General features: G+C 38.5%; 1 non-coding gene across 1 annotated transcript; it reads right to left on the bottom strand.

The window, feature by feature from the left end:
- Nucleotides 1-16,693: 16,693 nt before the first annotated feature.
- Nucleotides 16,694-16,797, bottom strand: LOC115032928 (U6 spliceosomal RNA). The gene has a single exon (XR_015045314.1). It is a non-coding gene; the product is annotated as a U6 spliceosomal RNA (small nuclear RNA).
- Between the last annotated feature and the right edge of the window lie 5,647 nt (nucleotides 16,798-22,444).

Here is a 22,444-nt window from a genome sequence, read left to right as displayed (position 1 = left end):
GGGATCAATTGATATCCTTTGAAAGGCATGATCTATTGATTATAGAAAATGGCAGGTAACCAGTATTTTCTAAATCACATAAGTATCTGCTACAGGCAGGTCTATGTTAGAAACATGCATTCCTGACACTGTACTTTATTTGTTAATGTATGTTGTCTAGTAAAGACATTGTTTAAAAAGTTGTATGGAAACTTACTAATATGAAGCTTCATTAAATGTAAAGAAATGTAGTATATCTATAGATATACTGATAGATAGATAGATAGATAGATAGATAGATAGATAGATAGATAGATAGATAGATATCAAGGCTCATTTTAAGCAAGAAGAAATATGTGGAAATCAACAGTCATTTAAGAAAGCTTATGAGAGCAGAAAAGAGTAAATGCAGAGTCATAAAACCTAAAAAGTATAACAACTCCATGCAAACAAAATATAAATAATAAGTGGAAACCTTGATACAGTAAATTAAGACTAAGACTAAGTAGTCTAAGTCTGTGGGATGACATATTCAAAGATCATTTCTAACAGTGAATCACACATTTAACTCTTGTAATTTATCATGAGAAACTGCTTTTCCCATCACGGACACACAATAAAATGCTAAGAATTTACCTTAACTTCTCTGTTCTGGTCTTTCTTGCAGGTGCAGAGTGGCAGCTGGACCCAAAAAGAGCAAGTTGCTTCCTTTTCAAACACACCAGGAAGAATCCAAACAGTATAGATTAAGCAAAATGAAGAGCTTTTGACAATTAACTAAAAGTTTTGAAAGAAAACTTATATAAGGAGGTGGTAATTAAAATACAATAAAAATATTAAAAATGGATTACTGTTAGAACAAATTTGACAGGAAGCACAGGATTATTACGAAAAGAAGAATAAAAATTGCAATGGTATAGCATAGGAAAATATCCTCACAGTACAATTTAAACATCTTTAAGCAAAAAGTGTGCTGATTACAAAAATAAAAAGAAGAAACACATTATCAAGAATAAGAAAAATTAAATTTTTCTAAGAAAAAAATGTTTATAAAAACTAAGCTATAATAGCCATAAAACCTGGAAAGTGTTGAAAGGATGTCATAATCATATAACAAAAGATTTTCAAACTAAAGTTTTATAAACAAATTAGGGAAAAAATAAAGAAGATTTTAGGAAAAAATACTAAGTCTGGATCTTGTATTTGTCACTTAGGGGAAAGCATTAGGAGAATGAGATAATAAAATTAATTTTGAAGCATAAAGTTCTAAGATCGTCTAAAAGTTGACATGCTTGTCCACTTTTATATTGTATTTTAAATTCTAAGGATGTGCAATTATATATTTTATATTTTTGGGTGTCACTGGAGAAACAACAAATTGATTCTAAAGCTGGCCATGATGGAGACCACTGTATATCCCCATACCCGAAAGATATACTATACACAGAATTTTCTATTTCAATTATCTTTCATATAAACTTCTAGTTTCATGGCACAGGACATCTAATGAATAAAACTTCAATTAATTTAAAATATGAATTATTTTTAAAGATAAATGCATTATCTTCTTAAAAATCAAAGTTTGCCAAATCATTAGTTGATGATTTGGCATCTTTGCTTTAAATTCTAAGGCCTACAGAAGAGTATTATTAAATCTCCATCACAGAGTGGATGAAGCTGTGGATGTAACTCAATTGGTAGAATACTTGCCTATAATGCACAAAGGCCTGGGTTTCACACCCAGCCATGTGTAACCTGAGTGCAGCAGTGCACTCTTATAATGCTAGCACTAAGAAGCATAAATTTTAGGTTGTCCCAGCAGAATCACATCATGTAAACAGAGAAATTGAGGTTCCTCTGGGAGTTCTCTGTCTTGTTAAAAAGACAATTTACAAGCAGACTGAACAGGAAGCTGGAAAACACACACACACACACACACACACACACACACACACACACACCACAGAGCACTGCATTATAAACTGAGAGTAGAGAAAAAAAGAGAAAACAATCCCTGCCATTTGAGTTAAGCTGAAGTGTTGGTGAGGCCATGGTAGATAAGCAGAAAAGGCGTTAATGTCTTAGGGTTTCTATTGGAAACTGGGGAGGGAAGAGGTTATTGAGCTTACACTTTCACACTGCTGTTCATTGCCAAAGGAAGTCTGAACAGGACCTGGATGCAGGAGCTGTTGAAGAGGCCATGGAAGAGTGCTACTTACTGGCTTATTTCACATGGGTTAACCAGCTTGCCTTCTTATAAAATCTAGGACTATCAGCCCAAGGATAGCACCACTCACAATGGGCGAGGCTATTTTTCATTGGTCAATAATTAATCAAATACCTTAGAGCTGGATTGTATAGACATGTTTTCTCAATTGTAGATCCTACCTCTCTGATGAGTCTAGCTTGAGTCAAAAGATAAAAAAAAAAAAAAAACTAGCCAGTACAACTGACCCCTTGTCAATTTGACATACAAACACATCACCATTAAAGCCAAAACCTTCAATTTTTATTCATCCCCAAGATCTTACATTTAAAATATAACTTTAAAGTCCAACGGTCTTAAATAAAGTCCCACAGTCTTTACAAATTGAAACACATTAAAATCTTAGTCCCTTTAAAATAGCTAATCTCTTTTAAAACCCATACTCTTTTATATTTCAAAGTCTCTCAACTGTGGGCTTCAGTAAAATAAAAAGTAAATCAAAAACTTTCTTGCTTCAAAAGAGAAAAATTAGGACATAGTCACAACCAAATCAAAGCAAAACCAAACTCCAACTGTCAAATGTCTGGGATCCACTTATGATCTTCTGAAATCCTCCAAAAGGCTTGAGTCACTTCTCCAGCCCTGCTCTCTGTAGCACATGCAGTTTGTCTACTAGTGTTCATCTTGCTCCACTCCACTGTTGCAGCTCTTCTTGGTGCTCATCCAATGGTATTGATATCTCCAAATGAGGATACCCCTTATAGAAAATGGGCTATGCTTTCAGCAATAGCCTCTCATAAGCTCTCTTCAAGGTGTGAAGCCTCAACTTCTTTCCATGGCCCCTTCAATCCTGGGCCTTCAATTACCATTGAAGCCAAGCCTTCATCAATGGCCTCTTCTGGCATTTCACTGTGTCAAGCCTCAGCTGCATTCCATGTCCCCTTCAGATGTCAACACTAGTACCAACTGGATAACTCTCACTTTACCATGTCTGTCTGCCAACACACGTCTCAGCCTTGGCCAGCCCTGTAACATGGCTTCTCTGTGCATTTGAGAAACACTTTCCAGTAGATCTCACCTCATTCTCTTTTTAATCAGAGCTAATTTTTAGCTTCAGCTAACCAGCATCAATGGTCCAAGTAATGGAAAAGTTTTACTTCAGTAGTCCTGGACTCTTTTTAATCTTTTCATTCTGGCTGATTCTTCAGACCCAGCTGACCAAAAGGACAGATTCTTAACTCAAAATAGCAAATGGCCTAGATAGAGTCTTGAAATTTCCATCTGAAACTTCAAAGTCAGGCCTTCATCTTCTATACTTCTCTCAACATTCTTATCTTCAAATCTAAAGAACATTTCCCTGAGCTTTTGATACTCAATGGCCTTTCTAGCCCAACGATCCAAAGTCCTTCCACAATCTTCTCCCCAAACATATTCAGGTCTGTAACAGCAATATACCACAATCCCTGTATCAACTTGTGTTAGTTAAGTTTCTATTGCTACAATAAAACAACATGACCAAAAAGATGGTGAGGAAGAGACTTATTCAGCTTATTCTTACACATGCATTGCAGCTGGACCATATCTTGTATCATGGTGACATAAAAATGGCCAGTACAGTAAAGAAACCCAAAGGACCAGAGAAAAACATCCTTAGCCTCTAGCCAGCACTAAAATAAAGACTAAGAGAAAAAAGGGGAGAAGTTATGGCTTTCTAAGTTATAAGTCAGAAATCTGGGCATACCCAACAAAGCTTCCAGGAGGTCAAAGAGAGTATATTAGGGGCCAAGAGTTTTGGGGAGGAAATGTACCTTAGGTAATTAAAGGGAGAGTTATTCCTCCTATCTCTTCTACATGATTAAGGTGGATCTGTCTTTCACAGAGTGGTGGGGATTCTTGGCCAGGTGCTTTATATATTCAACTGGATTAAATCAGACTCATTCTCATCTATCAACAGTGATCTTGAGACCAACCTAGTCAACATAAACCCTCTGAAAAAAGTAAAAAGAAAGAAGTAAAAGAAGAAAGAAAGAAAGAAAGAAAGAAAGAAAGAAAGAAAGAAAGAAAGAAAGAAAGAAAGAAAGAAAGAAAGGAAGGAAGGAAGAAAGGAAGGAAGGAAAAGAGATGGCAGAAGAAACGTAAATGCACACCACATAGTAAAAAGAAAAGTTTAAAGACTCATTAAAAAGTGAAATACATAAATAATAAGTGTATTATGCTTATAAGAGCATAATAGCAAGTTAAATATATACGTTTTAGTTTCAAAACTTGATTTCTTATTTTACTACTTAAAATTCAATAAAAATGTAAACAAAATCTACTGGATAAAAAGACAAAATTTTAGACAAATAATGTCAAGGATAGTGATTATTCTTTGTGTAAATGAGGACATAGTAAAACTACCTAAGTAGACCATTCTGTGGGTAGAAGAAAAGGCTTATTGGGAATTGAGCTGCCAATGTTATCTTTTGTAGAGTAAAAAGAAGCAAAATGGTAGAAAAGCTAGTGGATTTATATGATAACTAGCAGAGTAGAGACTTTGAGCTGTTACCGGCTGTTAAAACTAACCTGGGCCTTCATGTGCTTGCTCAAAATAGTTGACATTTGGTGAATTAAGGGAAGTAATGTTTTTCCTGGTCAACATAAACTTGCCTTACAAGATTTCTAAGAAAAGCTTAAGCTATGTTTCTGCTTGCCCAATAACTGTCCTCTGTTTACCCAGTCAGTGTCCTTCTGCTTAAGACACTGTTGACAGCACTGCCATTTTGAACCTAATGTTTTAGGCTTTTGTGAATGACAAAGGACAACAATAGTCCTATGCAAACTTCCTGCTGATGAGAGGATTAAAAAAAGAGGGGTCTGGAATGTTGGTCCAAAGCAGAGGTTCAAGCTAACAACCAATGGTAGAAGACCTGAGGAAATTCCAGAAGAAACATCTAGTTACTGATCACGGGGTTATTTCTGTAATTCTCTCTTGAAGGAATCATTCATTCCTTCAAGACAAAGAACAATCATTTTTATACACATAGATAAAAGTGGCTCAAGAAGTATAAGCCAGGGCCTAGGGAGGAGCATAGCGAGGTTCTCAGATTGCAGTCCGCCATAGAGGCTGTAGGTTCTAAAACAGTTTGTAAAAGTTTTTAATCTTTCCTTTGCTAGCTAATCTGGCTCATATAGTATGATAATCTTTCATTGATGAAGAAGCAGGTGCTGCTGCCCACTCTTTACAGTAGTTAGAAAGTCTAGGACTTTCTAGGTTTTTCAGACCATCAAGGTTAGGTAGGCAAGCTGGTTTTGGAGTCATTGTAGTGTCCAGACAGAGTTATTGATGCTATCTGCCAAAATGGGTGGAAATCTACTGATTTTGGTACATATTATGATCCAGTTTGTTCATGGTTAAACATAGCAGCCATGAAGGCTCCTAATCATGACCAGAAAGAGTATTGTACCTCTCTACTTAATGTCTACCATATCCAGATAGCTCCTCTGAGCTCAGTGAAAACTGGAATGCTCCCCTTTCTTAGAGGGGCTTCCTCTTCTCTGCCTGATGTAGAGAGACCAATCTCCCAATCTTTTGCCAGAGGAATGTCACATAGTCTTTGCAAACCTCCACATTCAACTTACTCTTTCCGAATAAGAACCCTGTCAGCAAATAATTGGAGTTCTTCTCCATACAAATGAGGTACTCACAGAAGTTTAAATCCTAGCCAATGGTTTTCATTCACCCTGAAAGCTCCTTCCTACCATCCAAAGTTCAAATACAGCCTTTATTCACCCTGAATAAAGTGTATTTATACCAGTTGTTTCACTGAAGATCATCTAGGAGGTTATTTATTTATTTATTTATTTATTTATTTATTTATTTTTGAGGAGTGTCTGAAAGAGTTGTAACACTAAAATCCTTGGTGAAGGCCTTCCTTTGAAAAGCCTTCCTCTCATCCCACTTTCTCTCATCAAGACTGGGATCCTACAGACCCCATCAGTTCTTGAAGCTCCTTCATCCTCCCAGGCTGGTGTTCAGTGTTTGGACACCATGAGGGAGAAAAAAGGATTCAGAAGCACATCTGGTCCCCAATAAGAATATTATTGTTTATCAAAACAGTATAAACAGATACAGAAATTCTTTTGTGATATGTGATCCTTGTGTAGGTATAGAAAGAGAGAGGGTAAGTAGGAGAGAGACAGAGACAGAGAGACAGAGACAGAAACAGAGACAGAGACAGACAAAGAGAGGCCAAAGCAAGATTAGAGGCTTCCTGGGCTAATAGGGAAGCTGTTGCTTAGCAATAATACCATCTAATAACTGATATAACTAGCTTTTTTAAAAGATAAGCAACAAGGGACCACAGCAAAGGTGTATTCTCTTATTTGTTCCCAAACCCTCATAGTTTATTCCCCAGTTTTCAATAGGATATAGGATAAAGAGTTGGTCTAAGAGAGCCAGACCAGGAGCCTGTGAGAGTGCCTGTCAGAGATGACAGATAGTAGGCTTGGCAGGCTTAGTAAAATTGAGAGAATCAGTTACAGGGCCTTATTTGCTTTATTGAGGGTTAATTAAGAAGATCAAAGTTGTAAATACAGTTTTCTTCTTTTTTAATATTTTTTATTAGGTATTTTCCTCATTTTCATTTCCAATGCTATCCCAAAAGTCCCCCATATCATCCCCCATCCCCTGTAAATACAGGTTTTGAGATAACTTGAAAAGCCAAGGAAGGAGAGAATCTCTTCTTTAGTGGTTGGGAGTGTGAGGGACCATCTGCACTATCTTTATTTGAGGGTATGTTCATAGAGTTAGGGGATAGCATAAAGCTTTGACTCTTGATATGAAGGGCAGAACCTTGATGTTTAACATTTGGAAGGAGAAAATTTTTATCCTTTGACTTTGTTCCTATAAAATTAAGAACATAAGCAACATGTTGTTCTGACAGCAGGAGTGATAGGTTGTGTGGTAGAATGTCTGCTGTGTAATCAGTTAAGCAACTAGGAGACAGGTGAAGAGAAAGGAGGCCATGGGCAGAAAATAGCCAGAGGAATGAAGCTACGGTGTATGCCTGATGCAGGGCAGTGCAATGAAGCAGAGACACTGTTCCAGTGTCAGAGTCCTCCCAGATGAATGCAGAGATTGTATGAATTTGGGTGTAAGGGAATGGTGAAGAATGGTAAAATGAGAAGCAGGGAGGAAAACCACAGAGAGGAGAGTGCAAGAGTTAGGCACCACTGAGTGGATACAAAGGACTTCCATGTTAATGATCCTGATGTCTTCATCCAGGCACCAGGCTTCAGGACATTCAAAACAGGGATGTCAGAAGGCTTGAGAATACCTTTATTAAGAAGGCACTGTTAGCCGGGCAGTGGTGGCTCACACCTTTAATCCCAGCACTTGGGAAGCAGAGGCAGGTGGATTTCTGAGTTCAAGGCCAGCCTTGTCTATAGAGTGAGTTCCAGGACAGACAGGGCTAGAGAAACCCTGTCTCAAAAAACAAAACAACAACAACAACAACAACCAACCAACCAACCAAACAAACAAAGGGCACTATTGTTAAAGATCATAATGAGCTAGGGTCCTGAATAGGATTTCAGTGAGGGGATGATGGAGAGCTAGCAAAATAGAGAAGGTGTCCCATACCTCTAGGTTGATGGGGTGGTCCAGAAGAGGATAGAGTGAACCTGTGTGTCTCCCAGTGAACAAAGAGGCACTTCAGAAGCTAAAATAAGAGAAAAAATTCCAGAAGGAATTGTATAAAAGGCAAAGAAAAAGTGTAATTTAGCTGTGCTATCCATGTCTGATAATGTGGTTGAGCAACTAGGCATAATGCCAAAAGAATGAGGGATAACCCAAAAAGAAAAATAGGAGAAAACCTGTAGCCCTAAGCTGGAACTTCCACACCCATCACATGAATCTGAAAAGGATAAGTTTTACTAAAATGGGCAGGAAATGTAGATCAAGTAGCTTCCAAAGCCATGAAATATGACAAGAATTTACTCACTACCTGGACAATTATCCTAGGTTTCTCTGTAGTAATCTAGATGTTTTATTGAGGGCAGAGGTCCTAGTACAATATCTGTCGTCAGCTTCGAGGAAAAAATATGAGAGATTTTCCTGTAGAGAAGGAACTTGGGGGACTGACTTTCCTTGGTGAGATAAAGAAGAGCAAATGATTCTCCCTGTCTACAGTTGGGCTCAGTCCTGAAAGCAAGTGAGGTGACTGAGATGCAGGTCTTTACCCAGTGGCCAGTATTGCCTCTCTTGAAGCAAGCTCCAAGAGGAGAGCATTGGTACTGCATCTAATTTGGTGGTATCCTCAAGGCTGCAGCCAGAGGCTAGGATTTATGTCTGTCAATGGAAGCCTGTTTTTCCTTAGATATTTTCTTGCTTCTCCTTTCCATTAAACACCTTAGATGTCCACTCCAACAGAACTCTCTGAGAGTCATGAAGTCCATCATCTAGTACTTCAAGCCTTTTCTACTCTCCGGAGTTGACTGGGAGAAAAATACTTGAAGACAACCATTCCCTCTTGAGAATTAGGATCTAGATTTTTTTCTTTTTCTTTTTCTTTCTTTTTTTTCCAATTTTTCCTTTAATTTTTTTCTTTCCTTTTCTTTTCTTTTTCTTTTTGTACAGGGCACAAAAGTCTCTGTGATTCAGGAAGGAATACTGGAGGATTTTCAGCTGGCTTCTGGATGACCTCCCTCAGTTTATCAAAATTAATCTCCACATGGGAGGCCTTTTGGAAGCCTGGCAGAGGGCAAATAAGCATTTTTATCTTGGTCTGCCCTATCAAGGAACTGATTCTCCGTGTCAGTCTCTAATAACAAGGGGATCCACTCAGGAAAGTTCCACAGCTAGCACATGATAGGAAGATTCTGTTTATTTGGACATAATTTCCATAGGCTTGGGTGGATTTCCAGGTGTTTTTCTTTTCTGTGGACATGAAAGTAGAGGAATTATTTGCTGAAGATAGAAATGTATAAAGAGAAAGAACTGGGTCACTTTTCTCCTTTGAAGTGCTCAGGTATCAATTGGGGGGTGTATATAGGCATTATGTTATTAGGGTTGGCAACTTTGCATGAAGCCCATCTGTATGGAAGCAAGTGTCAACTGCCAGAGATGATGAAGAGATGGACTTTGATGTAGAGTCAAAGTAAGGAAGTGGAGTGGGCTGTAGGGAACTAGTAGGTAGGGTTGAGTAGGCCACAGAGTGTCAGCCTGTGAATTAGGGTGAAGAGGTTCAGTTGAAGGACTGTATTTTCTAAATCAAAGTCAAAACGAAAGGGAGAAAAGGGCTGTGAGTTCTTATCAGTTTGGGAGAAGGTTTTGGTTTTGCTAGAGAGCCTCGTGCATATTGCATGGTACAGGGGAAAGTAAGGGGAATGGAAGACAACAAAATACTGAATATAGGAGGGGTTCTCAGACAACTAGCCTATAACTTGGCCAAATTTTTGAGATCAATGAGAATTTGGAAATCAAATGTGAGGTTTTTCTGGCCATGAGACTGATTGTTATGTTTGTATTGATACCAAGTTGTTGTGCCAAATGTTGTGCTAGGAAGCATTTGGAAACCCCAAAAGACCACCAAGAACTGTTTGTGATATAATCACATTAGAGTCTCCTTATTATAAACTGGAGTATGTTTAGGTTGACTCACCACCAACCCAAAGGGCAGTTTGGTGAAACAACCCTGAACTCTTATTGGGTCAAGGTTTTACAGAAAATGGAAGCAATTGAGGGGCGTGGGTCCAATTTTTCAAGCTTCTAACTGAATATTGAAAGCCAACAGGTGGATGCTCTGAAAAAAAGACCATATACAAACACAATCGATCTGCAAATACATCTGAAGCAATCACACTAATCTTTGATTAACTGTTGCTAGGAAGTACTTAGGTCATAACTCTAGCCAAGGATAAGCATCAATCTATCAGTTAAGCACAGTTAGGAAGGACAGTGCTTTGTGAGTGCCCAGTGTGACCCATAGGTTTCATACAAAATGTGAGTAAGGGAACAGTGAAACCATTGAATTAGAACACTTGGTTGCTAAAAAGATAGAAAGATTTATTGAGGATCAAAGTGCCAAAGGGGTGCTAGCAGAGATGGTAAATGATGGAAAATGATTATAGGATAGTCAGCAGGATGAGGGGCTTTGAGCTGATAAGAACTGTTCAGATTAAGGGCAAATTAGAAGTCCTTGTCAGAAGTACTTGACCTTTGGGAGCAGATTAACAAACAAGATAGTGGTTTTCTCCATAAACAGATCTTCTTTGGGGGATGGGCAACTTGGGGGTAGCCAACAGAAACTCCCAGACACCAGAAAAGCTAGAAGTTCCCAGGACCCAGTGGTGATGACATTAGCTGAAATACCCAACAAAGCGAAGAAAGAACCTGTAGAAATTATATGCAGAGGTTAGGCATGGCTCCTGGTTGATGGATGGGGAAAATTTTAACTCAGAATTTTAAATTTCTAAAAGAATTTAAAATTTTAAATCTCAAAATTGTAACTCAGAATTGCTCCCATCTAAATGAAATACAGGGACAAAGAGTGGAGTAGAGACTGAAGGAAAGGCCATCCAGAGACTGCCCCACCCGGGGATCCATCCCAGATGCAGCCAGTAACTATTGCTGATGCCAAGAAGTGCTTGTTGTCAGGAGTCTGATACATATGTCTCTGGAGAGGCTCTGCCAGAGCCTTACCAATACAGATGTGAATTCTTTTAACCAATCATTGAACTGAGCACAGGGAACCCCAGTGGAGGAGTTAGGGGAAGGACTGAAGGAGTTGAAGAGGTTTGCAACCCCATAGGAAGAACAACAATTTCAACCAACAAAACCCTCTAGAGCTCTCAGGGACTAAACCACCTACAAAGGAATATACATGGACCCATGGATCCAGCTGCATATATAGTTTAGGATGGCCTTATGTGGCATCAGTGGGAGGAGAGGTCCTTGGTCCTGTGAAGGTTTGATGCCCCAGCATAGGGGAATGCTAGAGCAGTGAGGCAGGAGAGGGTAGATGAGTGGGAGAACACCCTCAAAGAAGCAGGGGGAGGAGTGATGGGAAAGGGAGTTTTCAGGGGGGAAAGTGGGAAAAGGGATAACATTTGAAAGGCAAATAAATAAAATAACCAATAAAAAGTTCTTAAAAATGAAGATTTCCTTCCCTGGCATAGAGAACTGCCATAAGGATATTCCTGAGGGATGCTGAATTTGGGTTTCTGTTTTCCCAATAGCAATTCTTCTGTTTGTCTGGTCAGGGTTCTACATGTAACATCACCTGAGGATCTCCCATGTTCATATATTCATCTGTTAAGAAGATACAGTAGTGGGCATTTTCTTTTTGATTTTTGTTTTTGTTTTTAACCTGAAAGAAAATGAAAAATAATGTAGAAGAAAGAAATAGTCTCTAATACTTACCTAAATTATTCATTTTTTTCCTGAATTTCAATCTCAAATTATAAAGCTGCTCCACATTTCTCAGCTTTGGCACACTCCTCTTTGATTTCTTTGGCAATGTTTTATGATTCATACCAAACTGTTTGAGTCTCAGAGGCAGAATTTGAGGAAGTCTTTGCCTCTGATTTCCATCATCTTCTCTGGGCTTCATTTGCATACATTAAACTGAATGAGGCATCTTCTGTTTCTCCAGATGAACTTTAACCAAATAACTGGAGTGGAATAAGCCTCTTCCTTCTTTTGAACTTCACATTTCTGATTCTGCCAGGAAATATCAGGTGGCCTGTTGTGCACTTGACTGTGTTCATTTGAGGACATCAAGCTGTGAGTGAAATTCCCCTCAGGACTGAGAGCAGCAGCTCTCAGTTCAAGAAATATGACTGACTCTGAGATTTAATGCAAACCCTTGTTAGTGCAATGTTAGGGAAATTTAGATTTTTTTCCCTGGGAAATTCTCCATGTGCTCTGCCACTAGAATATGTTTCATTCATAAAAACATATTTAAAATTCCATCTACAATGTAGATGGTGATTTAAAACTCCAAAATAAGTTCTGCTCTTTGTTCGACAATGAATCTAATTTTCTTTATTCTGAGTGTTTATATTAAACATCCTCTTTACTATCTCGGCCACAGGAATAGACAAAAGTAGTTATATGAGAGTTCAAAAGCTCACACTTAGAACTCAATTTTTCTATTTTCAAGGGACCTCAAGCCATTTTGCACTTGTTTTTTATTTCAAAATGTTTTCATAAGAGTAAGAAAAAATAATTTAGAGGGCTGAGTCATGCCCAAAGGACTCTGGAGTTACACACAAGTCATGAAATAATGAGAGGATCAGAAAATCGTGGAGAGAGAGAGAGAGAGAGAGAGAGAGAGAGAGAGAGAGAGAGAGAGAGAGGCCAAGAAAAATGATAATGTCAAAGCATATAAGAGGATAAAGCCTTGTCATCTCTTCCCTATCCACTGACATTAACAATGCAGTGTCATGAAATGAGTTGTTCCACATTATCAGCCTCCAGCAGCAGTAATTTAGGTTATCACAAACTGAGATGACTATGCCAATAGATAAATGTATGTGTACAGACAATGTATACACACAGTCTACACACAAATATACATATCCTGTCTTCCATGAGAGTAAATACCTTACAGAATACATACTTGTCAAAGATTAAGAGAAGTTAAGTGATTTGATGAATGCTCCATGATTAATATAATAAAATTAATTCCCTTGTTTGTAGAAGTGATATACTAAAATTGAGGTCATTTTATGAGATTATGACAAAGAAAATATAAAAATAAAGACAAATCCATGTCAATGAGATAATTCACTCAGTCAAGGCACTTGTTCTCAAACTCAACAACCTTAATTGAATCCCTAGTTCACACTGGAGCCCATATGGTAGAAGGAAGGACTGAGCACAAATGATTAAATTATTTGGAATAAAGCCTAGCATGTAAAATGGTTAAAAAAATCACTAAGCTTAAACTTTTATTTTATTATGTGGTTCAAATTGAAAATGAGAAGGAAATATGAACTGCTATAACAATGAAAGAATGAATAATTAGGTTGTGATCAACACACAGAATTCCTTGATATAATACTTGCAAAATTTATGTCAAGTATGTTCACTCTCCTTAATAATTGAAAATAAGAAATAACTATGTATGGAATTTCATAGTCAGAGAATAATATGGAAAAATATAGGTAGCAGATATCTATATCTGGTATAGATATGCAGAGAGAGGGCTGTGAACATGGCTTAAAGGGTAGGAGTCTTTGCTGTTGAGTGCATGGGAAATTGAATTCCAACTTTGGCATTCATATAAAAGTCAGGCATTGTCACACAGTACTCATAGAAGCTTAGCATTGGGAGGGGTGGAGACATTGTTTTGTTTTCTGAAAAAGTGCCCTGGTTTCCAATTAAATCATTCTAGAACCGAAGAGACAGAATACTCAACAAACTATTACATTTTTATCTCTGCAGAAGATTTTTATCATTAGATGATGGGCCAGTCAAACTTCACAAAGATAGCTGCTTTCAAATACAGGCATGCCTTTTTGTCCTCTAGCATCCTGTAACTGGAAAAGAAGCTTGTCCTGAATCATGTACCAGAGTGGGGAAAGGTGTCCTATCCAGTCCATTAAACTACAAAGTCACATGATATAGCCATATCCACGGAAATCTCTTCCTAATCACTGTAGGAGAGCTGTCAGATTTAATGGTAATAAGATTTCAGTCCCAGCAGGGGGATGGCAACAAGGCTAATAAATCTAAGAGCCCCCAACTGTTCTCTTCTGAAAAGCAGGAGATGTGTGAAAGCTACCTCTCATGCTATTTAGTGTGGATGAAAGAATGACACTTCCAAGGCACTTCCCTAGTTCTTCCATTGATTAGAAAAATATATAAAATGAAAGGGCACACCATTCATCACACATGTAAGAAGAGCTATTATCAAACAGTAACAAATATTGGCATGGATGTGTTCCAAGATGGAAGGAACATAAAATATTATAACCATAGTCAAAGAGCACAGACTATTCTTTAAAAAAAATCTTAACGTAGAACCAGCATATGATTCTATACCTAAAATTAGGCATATATGCAACCTTCCCCCTAACTTGAAGCTGGCTGAACCAGACCTCCACTTTGCTGCCACTAAGGAGATTACCTAGGGTAGAGCCTGCCTCCCTAGATCACTCTATTGTTCAGCCAATGTTGCTGCTGCTACCTGCCAGGAGTTGGCCTAGCTATTCCAGAGACTACATCCTATCCTGCACGTGGTCACCTGCAGCTGGGATCCAAGGATGAACTGGCAGGAATGGGCCTCCCCCCTCCTTTATAAAGTATGTCCGCCATTAAACATTAGAACCTTGAGCAGATTAGTTGTCTTGGTTCCATTATTTCTCGTCCTGCCTCTTCTCTTTCAGCTCCAGGCTGCCTCCCAGGCTCGAACCCGGACATGAGAGCTGCAGGCCTGCCCCAACACATATATGTAAAGGAAATGTAAAGTAAGCATGTGAACCTGATATCTATTGCATCACTGTTCATGGTAGACACAATACAGAAGCAACCTCAGGGCTAATAGATCAGTATGCATCTGTGTGTGTATATACATGTGTGTGTGTATACCCTGCAATACTAAAAAACAAAACATCATGCCTCTATGTGGGGCCATGAAAGGCAGCCTATTTTGGTTGAATGAGGCTTTCTCCAGGGACCCAGTAGAAAACTCTACAAGGGACAGAACAATGAGCCACTTTCCCAGAGATAGGTGACTGACACCACAGCGCCCCCAACCTCATAATTTTGTGACTGTAAGTCACGCAGACAATGTCCCAAGCTCCTGGCATTCTAGCCAGACTCCACCCCCACAGTTACCTTAGTATAGCTGGGTAAGCTCCTCCCCATAGTTAACTGGCAACAACAAGACAGTTCAGCCCACTATAAAAGGGGCTGCTTTGCTCCTCCTCACTCTCTTTAAGCTCTCACCTTTCTTACTCTTCTCTCTAGCACTCCTTCTTTCTCTATCCCTTCCCCCCTCTCTCCACATGGCAATGGCTGGCCTCTCTCCCTCTTTCTACCTTTTCTCTTTCTTTTTGCCTTTCTACAATAAAGCTCTAAAACCATAGACTGTCTCTGCTCATCAAGGCCTGCTGTGCTTGAAAGATGGGATAGGCTTTCCCCTAATAAGCCACATCTAACCTCTAGCAAGAAGGCCTTCCTGCACTCCAGCCACTGACAGATCAAGGAGTCTTGCCCACATGGGAACCACTCAGTACCTCCTCTCTCCCTGCCCTCTCCTGACTTCCGCCCTGGGGATGTCCAAGCCACCCCCAGGGTCCCATTCTGTTCTCAGCTGTTCCACGATGTTCAGTGGTGTCTGGTATGCCTGTTGCTAGGTCTACCCCTTGTCCACTCCCCGCCTAGCTGGGGTCCAGAGGCTTCCCACAGCCAGACACCCACCTGGGGCCACGTGGAGAGCGTGCTGCAGTCCTTCTGCATCTGCCTGCCAAGAGCACTGGAATTCTGGCAGGATACAGGTTTAATCCCACCCCTTTTATTCTCTCGGTGCCCAGTGCCCAACACTTCTATGTTTTGTTTTCTATTCCTAGAAAACTGGATATGTAAGAATTACCATTTAGCTTTTCATTGATGGGTTGTATAGCCATTTACTTGCTTGATCATTGTGTCTACTTAAAACTCAACTGTTAAAATATCATTCATGGAATAATTAGGAACATTTAGAGAGTACATTCATAAAATATAGAGTAGAAAAGAGAATGCTCAATCCCCAATATTGACTATAACTCTTTAAGAATCATTTAATGAAATCTTATTTCTACATAGTTGATTAATTTCTAATGGAATTTTAAGAATCTAGATGGGACAAAATGGGATTTTACATTTTAAAAAATCATATATAATATTTCTCTAAGGTATTTGATATATAGTCCAGGTTGGACTTTAACTGAACTTTAACTGGTCCCAATTCTTTGCCTCTATGTGGGCATTAAGAAAAAAATTATATGATTTGTGTTTTCCTTGATGTACATATGTGTGAGGATGTCATATCGCCTGGAACTGGAGTTACAGGACAGATGTGAGTTACCACATGTGCGCATGGAGTTGAATCCGGGTTCTTTAGAAGAACAGCTGATGCTCTTAAACTTTGAGCATCTCTTCAACCCCAAGCACTTTTTATCAAGTGGGGTGGTGGTGGTAATGGCACATCCCTTTAATACCAGTACTTAGGCAGCAGAGGTAGGAACATCTCTGTGAGTTTGAGGCCTGCAAAGTCTACAGAGCTAGTTTTAGGACAGCCAAAGCTACACAAAAGAGGTTCTTTCTCAAAATATCAAACCAAACTATACCAGACCAAACCAAATCAAAAGAAACAAAAAAGAGAAGTTTAAATCAAATATCAATCTATATTCCAACAGTAAACAAATATCCTCAATTTCCCCAATAGTGTTGTAAAGCATACATTAATTAAACCTGAATGTTTATAAGACAAAAATGTATGAATATTAGTCAATGTTTATATATAATCCATATTTCTAAAATATAAGAAATGTTTCATGAATTTGCTTATTTTCCTGGATCAGGTATCCTACTAATCTCTGTATTGTTCCAATTTAAGTATATGTGCTTCCAAAACTAGGATTATAAATTACTTTTTGTATTAATGAAACTACTCTTAAGGCATGGAATAAGAAGGAGATGATCAAACATCCATGAAAAGGCATGTTCTTCTACTCGAAAGGTAATCATAGAATATTGGACATGAAAATAAGTGAATTTTATTTTATTATTCTTCTTGAAACAAGAAGAAATTTTTAAGAATATGTCTGTACTACAATATGTGGTTAGTATGTATAACACTGAAGTATTTATAAAAGAGAGACAAAGAAAGGAAGAAGAATAAGAAGAAAGAAGGAAGGAAAGAAGAAAGAATGAGGAAAAGTAAGGAAGAAAAGTGAAGGAAAGAAGAGAATCAGAACTGTAGGATGGCAATAAAACACATTGCTCCAAAACCATAGATACTTGAATGTTTGTGATGAACCACATTCCATGTTCTCAAGCGCTGATGTTACTTCTGAACAAAAATTTCTGGGAAAGATTTGAAGAGAAGCAGGTCAGGTCTGATTTTTTGAAAGATGTTGCTTGAATAATTGACAGGCTAAGGTAGAAGCAAACAAGCAATCTGAAGTAAAGGAGAGATTTATTCTGCTTACAAAATGAAGAATCCATCATTTTAATGAAAAGGAAGAGTAAGCATTGTTTATTATGCATTTAATGGTAGCTCTTAGAATGCCACATTATTTTGCACATTTGAGGATTTGTTTATCATTATTATTGATAACCTACAGTTTTTTGCTTCTGCAAGAATTTTCTCCATTCTGACTATTAGCATTTGGCCTACATTCTGAATAGTGCTTAAGATTCACTTTGGCGTTGTCATACATAAAATCTATTTATCAGTACAGTATTGATATTATGAGGTAGTAATAGGAATAGAAAATGAGTAAAGATAAAATTTACCATACAAATATATTTTATACATATAATTTGATTTAAAAGTGCATAAGAAATTATATATCAAAACTTACTTTTAGTCGACCTAAATATTTATATGGCATTTAGTTCATTTTACAGCATGTTATATATCAAATAAGTATTGATCCATATATACTAAGTATCCAGGTTTTAGTTAGGGTTAAGTTATAAACCTGACAAAATCCAGTGTCAGATGGAAGATGGACCTCTCGTGACGCATACAAGGAATTTTCCTTGATTTTATTAATTGATGTCGATGTCAGAAGAGCTGCTCAATGTAGGTGACATTGTTATATGACTGAAATCAATGGACAGTGTAAATGGAGAAAGAGAATTGAACAGTGTGGTGCTTTGAATGAAAATGGCCTCCATAGGCTTATAGAGAGTGGCACTATTAGGAGGTTTGGCCTTGTTGGAGGAAGTGTGCCACAGGGGATGGGATTTGAGTTATCAGATGCTTGAGCCAGCCCCAGTGTTTCTCCCTGCCTGCTACTTTCAGTCTAGATTGTAGAAATCTCAGCTCCGTTTCCACACCAAATCTGCCATAACAATAATGGACTAAACCTCTGAACTGTAAGCTGGTCACAGTTAAATGGTTTCCATTTTACAGTTGCTATAGTCATGATGTCTCTTCACAGGAACAGAAACCATCAATAAGACAAACAGTGCATGTATTCATTGCACTCAGTTTAAAATTGTGGATGTGATATGTGGGACTTCAAGCCCCTGATACGTTATTTTATAACAATTATTTTATTTATTTACATTCTAAATGTTGCCCCCTCTCAGAGTTCTTCACCCCAGTCCCCCTCCCCTTGGCCTCTAAGAGGGTCCTCCCCACCACAAGATCATGCCACTTGCCAAGTGAATCAAGTCTCTACAGGATTGAGCATATCCTTTCCCACAGAAGCCTGACAAGGAAATCCTCCCATACATATGTGCCAGTGGTCTAGGACCAGCCCATGTATGCTTTTTGCTTAATTGCTTAACCTCTCAGAACTTCCAGGGGTCTAGGATAGTTGACAGTGTTGGTCTTCTTATGGAGTTCCCATCCCATTAACATTATTCAACCCTTCCCCTAACTCTTCCACAGGGGTCCCTGACCTCAGTTCAATGCTTGGCTAAAAGTGTCTGCATCTGTTTCAGTTAGCTGCTGGTAGAGCCTCTCAGAAGACAGCCATGCTTGGCTCCTCTGCAAGTACAACATAGCATCAATATAAAGAAAATATCTAATAAAAAATAGTGTCAGGGTTTCATGATCACCCATGGGATAGATTCCAAGTTGTGTCAGTCACTGAGTAGCCACCCTTTCCACCTCTGTTCCATTTTACTCCATGCATTTCTTTAAACATCAATTTTGGGTTAAAAATTTGAAGAAGGGTTGGTGTCCCATCCCTCCACTGTGAGCCGTGTCTATCTACTGGATGTGGGCTCTTAAGGTTCTATCTCTGCACTGTTTGGCATTTTGGCAAAAGTCACCTACATTGAGTCTTGGAAACTTCTCTCATCTTAGGTCTCTGGAACTTTCAAGAGTTATCCCCCACACTCACCTCCAGAATCTACAAAGTTCCATTTATTCTCCTGGCCCTCTAGACTTCTCTCCAGTCTATCCCCATATCTGATCCCTCCTCTTTTTTCCCTCTACCTCCCTTCCCCCACCCAGGTCCCTCACTCCCTTCTCCTCCTGTGATTATCCCTTTCTAAGTGGGATAGAAGAATCTTCACTTGAACCTTTCTTTTTGTTAAATGTTTTATAGCCTGTGGGTTGTATCATGGCATTTCTGTACGTTTTTGCTAATATCCACTTATCAGTGAGTACATACCATGTATGCCCTTTTGAGTCTTGGTTATCTCAGTTAGAATGATATTTTCTACTTCTATCCATTTGTCTGCAAATTGCAATCTACATATTCAATGCTACTCTCATCGAAATCCTAAGATAATTCTTCATAGACATGAAAAGAGCAATTCTCAACTTCCTGTGGGAAAAAAAAAACCCAGGACAGCCTAAACAATTTTCAACAGTAAAAGAATTTCTGGGTGAATCAACATCCCGGATTTCAAGCTCTTCTACAGAGCAATAGTGATAAGTACAGCATGGTATTGGTACAGAGACACACAGGTTGATCAATGAAATAGAATTGAAGACCCTGAAATAAACCCACACACATATGGTCACTTGATCTTTAACAAAGAAGTCCAAACCATACATGGTAAAAAGAGAGTCTTCAATAAATGGTGCTGGTCCACCTGGTAGTCTGCATAGAAGAATGCAAATTGTTCTATATTTATCACCTTGCAGAAATCTCAAGTCCAAGTGGATCAAAGTAATATCAGATACACTGAATCTAATAGAAGATAAAGTGGGACATAGCCTCAAATGCAGGGCATATACTTAAAAGATTTTCTACTATACCACAAGAACACTTGCCCCAATATGTTCATAGCAGTCTTATTTGTAATAGTCACAAACTGGGAGCAAATGAGATGTCCCTCAACTGTAGAACAGATATAGAAAATGTGATAAATTTACACAATGGAATACTACTCAGCTATTAAAACCCCTGCTAATTTGACCTCCCCACCATAGTAGATTTTTTTCTTGACTTGAAAGTTAAAATCTTTCTATTTATTTGTTGTGATTTTCACATCATGTGCCACAGTAACATTTATCTCCCCGTGCCTTTGTATCTGCCCTCCACCCTTGCACTCTCCCCACTAAAAGGAAAAAAAAATCTCATTGTGAAAGTTTGCAGAGCATTACACAATATACTCTTTTGTCCACAAATCTTTACTTGCAAGAGTTCATTGTAATGAGTCATTGCTCTGGTTCAAAGCCCCTGTCTTCTACTCCAACCTGGATCCTTACTGGGACTTTTCTCAGATATCCTGTTATTAGTGTGTCATAGACAAGGACTAAGAAATCTTCCTAAAGACTCTGAAGAAAAACCATTCCATCATAACAACCAGATAACAGACAAGATGCTACTGTATTTATATTGACTCTGCTGATTTTTGGGCTTGTGTGGGTGTAATTATCTATTGCTATGCCGTGGTACTTCCATTTCAGAATAGAATGCTTACTCTGTGCATTATATGTTATGATCATGCATCTTTATTTCTTATTTTATATTGGTGACAATTAAAATTCTTCAAGCTTTTAAAGTGGTAGAAATGATTAAAAAACCATGGGGATAGCAAAGATTGGTTATACATTTTATATTACCACATTTTTCTGAACTTACAAGGACAAAACATAGCAAGTTATTATTTAATGGTACTGGGTTATAAAGCTGATAGGAGTAAGCATTGTGATTATTAATGTCAGTTGTCAGTGACAGAATCTAGTATCACCCAGGAGATGGCTTTTTGTACATGTATGTGGGAGAGTTTCTTGCTTATATGGATTGAAGTAGTAAGATGTAGCCACTTTGGGTGTCACCATTCCCTAATAGGGTTTCTACATGGTATAAATGAAAAATGGCAACTGGAGAGTAGCATGTAATTGTTCATTGTTCTCTTTTTCTATGTGTGCCTGTGACATGATCAGCTGCTTCAACTCCTGCTGCCTCCACTATTCTACCATCATAGCCTATGGACCAAAGTGAAACTATCAGTTGTTTTAGTAATAATACTTAATAGCTCTAATACAAAAAGAAAACTAAGATAATTGCCAAATAACTTTTATTTTTAAAATGTAATACATACACATGTAAGCATGCACATGTGTGTTCTATTCATGTGTAAGTGCATGCCTGTAAGTGTAGAGGTTACAAGAAGATATTCATTGTATTCTTTTTTTTTTTGAAACATATTTACTGTTTTACAGTTGAGCTAATAGGGGATTCACAGGCTGGTTGCAGCTCTGGAATGAATAAGGAAGAATTTGCCTAAGCTGTCCAGATTCTAAACGTTGCCTCCATTCCTCAACCTGAAGCCCACTTCTCAACATCCTAACAGACTTTCTCATATCTTTTTTGTTTTTTATTAAACAATTTTTTATTAAATATTTTCCTCATTTACATTTCGAATGCTACCCTGAAAGTCCCCTATACCCTCCCCGTGCCCTGTTCCCCAACCCACCCACTCCCCCTTCCTGGTCCTGGCATTCCCTGTACTGGGGCATATAATCTCTGCAAGACCAAGGTCTCTCCTCCCAATGATGGCAGACTAGGACATCTTCTCCTACATATGCAGCTAGAGACCCAAGTTCAGGGGATACTGGTTAGTTCATATTGTTGTTCCTCCTATAGGGCTGCAGACCCCTTCAGCTCCCTGGGTACTTTCTCTAGCTCCTCCATTGGGGGCCCTGTGTTCCTTCCAATAGATGACTGTGAGTATCCACTTCGGTATTTGCCAGGCACTGGCATAGCCTCACAAGAGGCAGCTATATCAGGGTCCTTTCAGCAAAATCTTGCTGGCATATGCAATAGTATCTGAGTTTAGTGGCTGATTGTGGTATGGATCCTCAAGTGTGGCAGTCTCTGGATGGTCCTTTCTTCCGTCTCAGCTCCAAACTTTGTCTCTGTAACTCTTTCCATGGGTATTTTTTTCCCCATTCTAAGGAGGAATGAAGCATCCACCCTTGGGTCTTCCTTCTTCTTGAGTTTCATGTGTTTTGCAGATTGTATCTTGGGTATTCTAAGTTTCTGGACTAATATTCACTTATCAGTGAGTGCGTATCATGAGACTTCTTTTGTGATTGGGTTACCTCAGTCAGGATGATATCCTCCAGATCCATCCATTTGCCTAAG

Source organism: Mus caroli, unplaced genomic scaffold (genome assembly GCF_978045245.1).
Source record: "Mus caroli unplaced genomic scaffold, Mus_caroli_1 scaffold_14, whole genome shotgun sequence".
Lineage (NCBI taxonomy): Eukaryota > Metazoa > Chordata > Mammalia > Rodentia > Muridae > Mus > Mus caroli.
The sequence above is the reverse complement of the archived record's forward strand: the minus strand, read 5'-3'. Positions and strand labels throughout refer to the sequence as shown.